Source organism: Diadema antillarum, unplaced genomic scaffold (genome assembly GCF_040938485.1).
Source record: "Diadema antillarum isolate AM-2024a unplaced genomic scaffold, OU_Dant_1.0 seq00000069_RagTag, whole genome shotgun sequence".
Classification (NCBI taxonomy): Eukaryota; Metazoa; Echinodermata; class Echinoidea; order Diadematoida; family Diadematidae; genus Diadema; species Diadema antillarum.
Window position 1 is genome coordinate 390,518 of NW_027271168.1, and position 8,623 is coordinate 399,140.

The following is an 8,623-nucleotide window of genomic DNA, read 5'->3' on the forward strand; positions in this document are numbered from 1 at the left end:
ACCTACATACACATACACACACAAACGCACACACACTCACACACACAACACACAAACACACACACACACATATATATATATATATATATATATATGTACACATCTTTTTCAAGTTTAAGTCTATTTTCGTATTTCTCAATGAAAAATGCATGAAATATAACACACACATACATAGATATGATTAATAAATTATACAGTTTTTTTTTTAAATATTAAAGATGACCATGCGGTATACAAAAGCTCTCAACTCTATAATTGTGTAGGAAGCAGGAAACGTGTAGATTCGGACCAATTATGATACAATTTTTAATTACTATACTATCATCAGCAATATTTTTTTTTCTTTTCTACTCTCAGGGATCGTTGTTGACGAAATGCCTGCCTTGTAAAACGACAAGAGCAGAGAAATAGTATCTAAAAAATCTCAGCTCTTCAAAGACGACGCAGAATTTCTTCAAGCTGTATACTGTAATAGACCATTCCGTAACTTATACTTATGAATATTATATGGTTACTGAGTAATGTCACTGCAGTCGTTAGAATACATGTTAACCAAACTCACGGTTCTCTTCATACAGCGCGAGACACTTTCAGCCCTTCTTAATCAACCCTCTTGTATTAGCCCCTTATAACACCTGTACAGACTATAATCAAACAGTTCAACCTTTACTTCTTGGCGCCCGTTTGGCAGAGGTCGCCCAACTGGTGTCGCTTGACCACACGAACTTCATCGGTGTGACTTTAAGACGCAGGGCCACAAACTTTGTGGAGACCCTTCGATATTCATACACATACTCTTTTTGCTGTGTTTTAAATTTTGATTGCATCGCTACAGAATTCCTTCAAAGGGAATTATGTCCGAGTTGCATTCCGAATTGGTCGAGCGTCTCCATGCCTATATACTCCCTAACTTGCGCGGGAATCTTCAAAGCACTCCCAGAGAAAATCCACCCAGATTTACTCGCGACAAGGGGCCCGGATCGACTAACAACAGAAGACACGAGCAACCTGTGCGCAGCCTTCAAGCTCGGAAGAAAGAGCGGCTACAGACGTTGAGCAGACTTCCACGTTTGTCTCAAATATTCCTCTGCTTATTATAGGAGCGAGCGATAAACGTTGCAGTTGTTGTTGTTGTTGTTGTTGTTGCTGCTGATGTCGTTATTGTTGTTATTTCTGTCCGTGTCTTACTCGTTGTGGTGTTCTACTTTTTGCTTTTTCCTACAAAGAAATCCTTAGCAGTGTACAGGACATCTCAGCGTATTAGAGATATATGATACTCGCTGCCATCGGGAAAAAAGGAACAAATAACTATGATAGATTAACTCAGCATTTATAAAGGGAAATATAGTTAAAAAAAGAGATAAACTCTTCCAAAAAGTTTTACAGATTATACTATAGTTATTAATTTCTTTCATGTCTCTAAAACGTATTCTATTTGCTATCTTATCATGACAGTTATGGTTAGGAGTACCTAGGGAAAGAAGATAAGTCGGAGAAGGAAAAAGAGAGGGAAGAGTAGAAGGAAAAGACACACAAAAAAAGAAAAGAAAAGATAGGAGGATGGGAGCTCAGGGAGACTGAGAGAGGGGTGCTTTACAACAGGAGGGCGGGGACTGTTTGAGCGCCATCCAAAATGTCATGAAGACAATTAACCCCGCGGTGAGATTCAATGGAAAACTTCCTTACCATAATTGATCAAAGTCACTGCTAGTCTGCGGAGGGTGTGAATATGACAAGGAGAAAGTTGCATCTCTTTTTTTTTTAAATTTCAGAGTATGGTATTCAGAACTCACTATAAATGCATTCCCGTGGGATAATTCAGGAAGAATTGGCTTTGAGAGAATAGGCGCTGTTTTCATTGTTGTTTATCTCATCTTTTTTTAAACGAGATATTGAAAGGAGACAGTAACAACAATGTTGAATACTTTCTATGATAACAAACAACTCAGTCTTGACTTCAACCGCCCATTCCTATTTTTTTCTTTCAAGAGTAAACTCTAAAAGCAAAAACAGCAATAACAATGAAATAATATTTTCTGCCAAAAATTTCAGGTTTTACAAACAAATTGAATAAATCATTTACATACAAAATGCACTAGATTGTTGCATTTTCTTTTCCATGACATGTTGCAGAGGCCGTCATAAATAAACATACATAATTATGCTTGATGTGATGACAACCATATCTTCGAGACAAAACGGCCTAAAAAACTCTCAAGGATCTACACACAAAAGAGGCGGGGCACAAAGGGAAAACTATTTTGCTTTCCGCTTTACATCTGGCCTCTTATAAGCGAAAACTCTTACATTTTAAATCCATAAATGGACTTTACTCCATAGCTCTATTTTGAAAGTTATGATTGATCCTTTTGGGCTAAAAGTAGATGAGAGTTTTTTTTTTAAATTCTTTTAGGAGTCTACACTGTATATGCTTGCATGTCGAATTAGCTTGATGTTTCACATGGCATACACTTTTATTGTCTACTATACCATGCAGCAGTCAATGGTGCTGCGTGCTGTTTTTTTTTCTTGTTCTAAAGCGCCAAGTCACTATTTTTCTTTTCTGTTTTTTTTTTCTGTAGCAAAATGTGTTTTGTGTATTAAGATTAAGAGTTTTATGAGTACATATATAATTGGTGTTGTATTACATTGGTATCACATATTCAGATAGGGCCTCATCCACGTCAAGCTCTGCTTATGATGACGGTCCCCTGTATTGATTTCTCCTTTGTTATTAGATACAGTAAGCCTTAATATGTTATTTTGATTCATAATTATGCCACTTCAGACTGAATGTTGTTACGCAAATGATTTTTTTTTGTATTGATTTGTATGTATCTGTATCATTTTGTTTTCATTTGCAATTGTATTTGGAGAAAGAAAATGCAGAAATAAACCAAACAAACAATACAGACAAACACACAGACACCGACTCCCAGCCTTTATCAGGCACACCTGTGTATCACAATTGAAGATAATGGAATCGTTGAATCAGACCATCAAAAACAAAAGAAAAAGAACCCAGAAATCGATAATACCAACATTCTTGTCCTGAATACAAAGGCATGTTATTCGCGGTTCTTTCTGCGACGTTCTCCTTATTGTTTGTGGACCATCGTTATGCAAATGCAAAATTTGAAATAGCACGCTGAGTAATATGATTATGGAAGTAAAGGTATATGGTCTTACAGCTTTAAAAGAGTTTAAGAGAGTTCTGAAACAGTGTATATGAATGTACGAATGAGTGAGCTAATAATGTCATTACCTCATAATTGTTCATTGATCGTTTTCAAAGAAACTGAAGAAAATTCAAATCTTCTACTGTAAAAGTGTAAAATATTGTGTTTAAAGGTTGAATTACTTCAAATTAATGATCAGTCAGATATATGAGGACTTGAGACTGAAACATGATTGCGTTATAACCAGCAAAAAAAAAAAACAACAAAAAACAACTGGACATTTCAAGATTTTATGTACAACCACGGCTAAAAAATATGGCAAGTTGTCAGGGTATATAGCATCATTAACTTTTTTCATTTGGCTATTCATATTGACTGTCCATGAAACATTTTGTAAAAATCAGTGAAACGTCACAATCATATTTCGTAAGTCACCTGATTCATATTAGATTTTGATCAAATTTTTACTGTTATGTTTGTAATATATTACTCTGTCTTTTCAGACCATTTTTCAACTGTTTCGGACTTGCAATCTATTAATAAAAGAATGATGATGGAAAAAATACTTACTATTCTCGTTATCATGGAGACGTTTCTGGGAAAAAAAAACAATCACAGAAATTTTGTTTATGTCACGACTTTTTTTTCTTTTATGGGCGAGGTTTCCTTTCGATAATGATTGAGTATAGTGAAGTGGACGTGACAGACACTTTTAATTCAGTTAAATTCAATTTCAATTTATTCACCTTAAACAGATACACAAAAATACATAATCATAAACAAAGTAAACGGAGAAGAAAGAAAGAACAGTTAAACTTCATGATATAAACCCCAGAAGAAGCAGTGCTTATAGACTGATAGAGGCCCAAACTTTGAACGTTAAAACATGCTTTTCTTTGTTTTTCTTTGTCTTAGTCATGACATGTAGAGTAAACAAATATTAACTCATGGATTATATTGAGGATAGAAAACATGACGTTTTGTAAGAATTTGAGGGTTGATAAGTGTACTGCTATTATGTTACCGGCCTCAAGAATTGCCCAGTATCAAAAAGGCGCAGACTGATTAACTTTCTGCCTCAGAACAGACCGTTAGATGATGCATAACATCACAGTAAAAAAGGAACAACATACCACATGACTGCCTTCAAATTGTCTTTGGATGTGACTGAACATGGCCTTGATTAGGAACAGTAATAACACAGCCGGCAGAGAGAGAGAGAGAGAGAGAGAGAGAGAGAGGAAGAGAGGGAGGATGAAAATGGAAATATACGCCATGCTTATATCGCGATACCCCCACCTTTCCTCGCTGAACTGACGTGCGAGTAAAAACACTCCTAAACCTGAATGACATTTTACCATAGCACGTATAATGATATTCAAATGTATAGATCATAATTAAATTGTTATCGCTTATTTTCCTCTATATAATGACCACAAATAATTTATTTTGGTAGATAACGTCATTGATATGGAGAACATATGGCCAAAGAAGAGGGGGGGGGGGGAGGAAACAAGAAGGTACTAAAAGGAAAAGAGACGAGAATGCAGAGGAACAAAAAATGAATGGGAGGAAAATAGAAGCAATATCTGCTCGACATAACTTTGATGTCAGCCGGGGCTGCTCCTGGTCGAGTGATGATAGAAGCACGACGGGTACGTGGATCCTGGCTGGCTAGCCCCCCGACTCCAGATCCAATACCCGGTGGAGGGTGCCGGGGATTACAGTCGGCCGTCTGTACTCTGGCCGCTCCAAGCCCACCGGATCCGAACTTCCCCAAGGCAACGGGCCGTGGCGAGAGAGACGACCCAATGAACGGTTCGACGACATTTATTTCGATGCTGGAATTAGCTGAGGGCTCGATAAGAGATTCCAGAGAGGCACACAAATGTTATCCAACCGGCAGGCTTAAAGGCGAAGTGCAAGCGTAGCAAAAATGCACAAAACACATGTTGTAAAACTATCTGAAATGACTTTGATTTCCATTTATATACCAATCAGTATTCATATTTACATGACATGCACAAATTTCTAAATTTCACAAGAAGCATAAGGTAAATATTATTTTCAGAGGTGTTATGTCTGTTTAGGCGCGATACAGGTTTGCGCAATACCTGCAGCATTTCCCCCTCTCTTTTTGTGTATTTAACTGATCTCTGGAACCGAACGCAGATATTTCAGTTCGAGTGTACATCATAATACATGTACATCTAGTCCAATCCTACTATTTTCTTCCCGAAGCCATCAATGTCTACAGATAGCATTTAAACTCATATCGTGTCGTACGTAACATTTAAGCAGGCCGGATTACTAAATCTATCGATACATCAGCTTTTCGTTGCCCACATGATATGATGGTTGCAGTGAGCATATTATAGCATTCTATCAAACGCCTGGATTTGTTTGTCATCCTTCGTACTACCATTCATTACGAATCACGAAGAGTAGTAGTAAGTTTATATCTACCAGCTCTTAAAGACACATAGTATTTATGCCTTGTAATATTCCTTGAAGCTACTAATTACACACAATACTTATCCATTGCAATTAACCATGAGTCTCGAAAAGAATATTTATCACTTTATTTATCAAATCTTATCACCTTCTACGTGAGAGATTGATTTCCATAGTCGGCTATTATAAAGCAAGCTGTTTGATTGCGAGATTCACAAAATGATGACCAAAATAGATTAGAACATAAAGACAGATAAGGAGGAGAGAGGCGATGAGGAGGAGGAGGGGGAGGAGGCGGAGGAGGAGGGAGTTTAAACCAAACACCAAAGGAGAACAAAGGCGAGCAGATCACCTGATTTAAGGAAACATACACTGTACCAGACAGACATCTACTGAGAAGAAGGGGGGGGGGTCTTAGGGTAGAAGAAGGGCGATTTTGCCCATGTTTCCTGAAATGCAGATAAGTGGTATCGCACGTGAGGTCTCCCCATCAGCAGAAGTCAGAAAATTGGGCGGATAACTCACTTGCCTGTACACCGATTACTGCCAATGGCTAGCTTATTTAGGCCCAAAGTCGGTCATTCTAGGGTCATTCGTTTCTCTGTTTGACAGATTTTTAAAACTAACTTGTTGAGATATAAGTTCATCGACGTTCAGTAAAATTGCATTTAGAGAACCAATGGACAGATGTTTCAAGCTCAGTCACACTGGCGTTAAATATTCATTCGACAATCATTTGTCTCCTTTGCTTGTTTTTTTTTTCATTTTGGCAACTAAATGGAAGAAGGTATAAATCTTTGCTGTGAAAATATATTTACAGCATGTGGAAAGTAATTTGATGTGATATCTATCCATTTTGTTAAAGACTGACTGAATGAATATAACATGTCTAATTTTGTTGAAATGTTTTATTGGTTGGTTATGATTTTTAACATCAATAATGGTTTCATCAATATATGTTTGAACAAAAAGTCAACGCTATAAATGTCATGGTCGCATGGGTTCCAATGACCACAGAATTTTAACTAAAACTGTGAGGAATACATCCTCAAATGTTTTGCGAATTCAAACCGTGGGCAATCACAAAATTTTGTATAAGATTTACAGAAAGAGCGATTATTACTCTTCAAACAAACTCAGGAAATATGAATGCTATATCAAATGAATGATATCTTTTTGTGTATGTATAATATGCACGTGTTTTTATGCATATTATGTGGGCAAGTGCATGTGTGTGTGTGTGTGTGTGTGTGTATGTATTATTGTTTTTTTCTCTCTCCATATTTTTAGGGAATACATTGCTTAATGAAAAGTGTCTGTAGGTTAATTATGACATCGATAGCTTTTTAAATTGTATTTCCTTGTACTTGGACGTGATTACAGTTTACAAAATAATGATGATGTGCTTACTACCTGCATTACATTTAACAGCTCTGTTCGAAATGTACGTGAGTAGATTCTGGATGATACTTACATAATGCATTATGTATTGAGTGAATCACGTTTTATAAGCCCTGCTTTTCTGTGGAACTCTCTTTTCCATCGTACTTATTTTTTTTTTTCCTGTCATCCTTGCAGAATATGTTCTTGGTATTCTACTTAATTACACATATTTTATTACATGCTTTATGATCCACTCGGCGTTTAGTATTTCTTACAAATTGGTAAAACAGTATGATTTGTGCAATGTATGCTTTATATTTTGTTTCACCGTTTCGTTGAATGTAAGTAAACGACAATTGAATTGAATTGACTTGGAAACAGGGTGAGCATCATTGCAATTATACATACCACAGTTTGTATCTGCGAAGAGATACAGATCTGTATACTGGGATAATTAACTTGTTTATGATGAAAACATCTTTGTTGCAGGATCTTTCAGCACTTTTTAAACAAAAATCGACATTTTGAATTTGAAAGCAATAGAGTAAGTTACAGATTATAACTCCCCAATTGAAGCCTGTCCAAGGTTGCTCCATTTCTGTTCCACAGATCATAGAATAAGGAAAATACGAATTCAATGATCTTGGGCATTGCATCGTGGGTACTAAAGGCATCATTCACCAATTGCAGATGAAACAAACACCAAACTTTAATGCTTTAAAATAGTTCTAAAATGTGAGTTAGGGATATATAGAAACAACTAATGTAAAACCGTTAATCAGTATAATCAATGATAAGTATTGTTAAATATACAAAATGTGAACAATAATAATAAATAAAATTGTTTCTAGAATAAATCGTCTACACTTATGGTTTAATGAAAAAAAAAACATAGTGATTTATCTCCTTCTAATTTAACCTTTATTGCGCAATTTTTGCGCAATGCTCTTTTGTGATACAACTCACCTAATCCAATGTCATATCTCGAACATTTTTTTTTTAAATCACTGCTCCAAATTGTAAACAATACCTTCAAAGCCAGACTTATTGCATCATATATGATTTGAGGAACACAAAAATGAGGGGTCCACTAAAAGCAGTGTTTGGTCATTGTGGACAACTCAAGCAGTCAACGCAAAGAATTAGACTTAATTATTTATTTGCATAATACGATAATAAGAAATAATCAAATACAGGACAGTCAGGTGTTCAATGTCAAGGATAATTTCATATGTAAAGTGTAATATCTTGTGAAATTTGACTTTTGAATTTCGTATGTGATATTCTTAGAGTGAAAATCATAGTAACACATTTTTCATCAACACATAACAAATACCAGAGATGATTCCAAAGAGTAGGCCTGCTGTACATCACACTTTGAAATGAAATAATTAAATCATAAGTCATTAACAAGAGGCAAATTATTATTTTTTACTTGTGCTTTTTTTTTTAGTCCAGTCTTATTAATTTGAAGTCACGTTTAGTATATATCTTAGCACATCTCTTTTTTATCAAAAATCATATAGGCCTACTTGCACATTTGCTTTAATGTATGAAGGTTACATGCTGGTCACAATGTATAATAATGATCAAGCTGAAATTGTAGT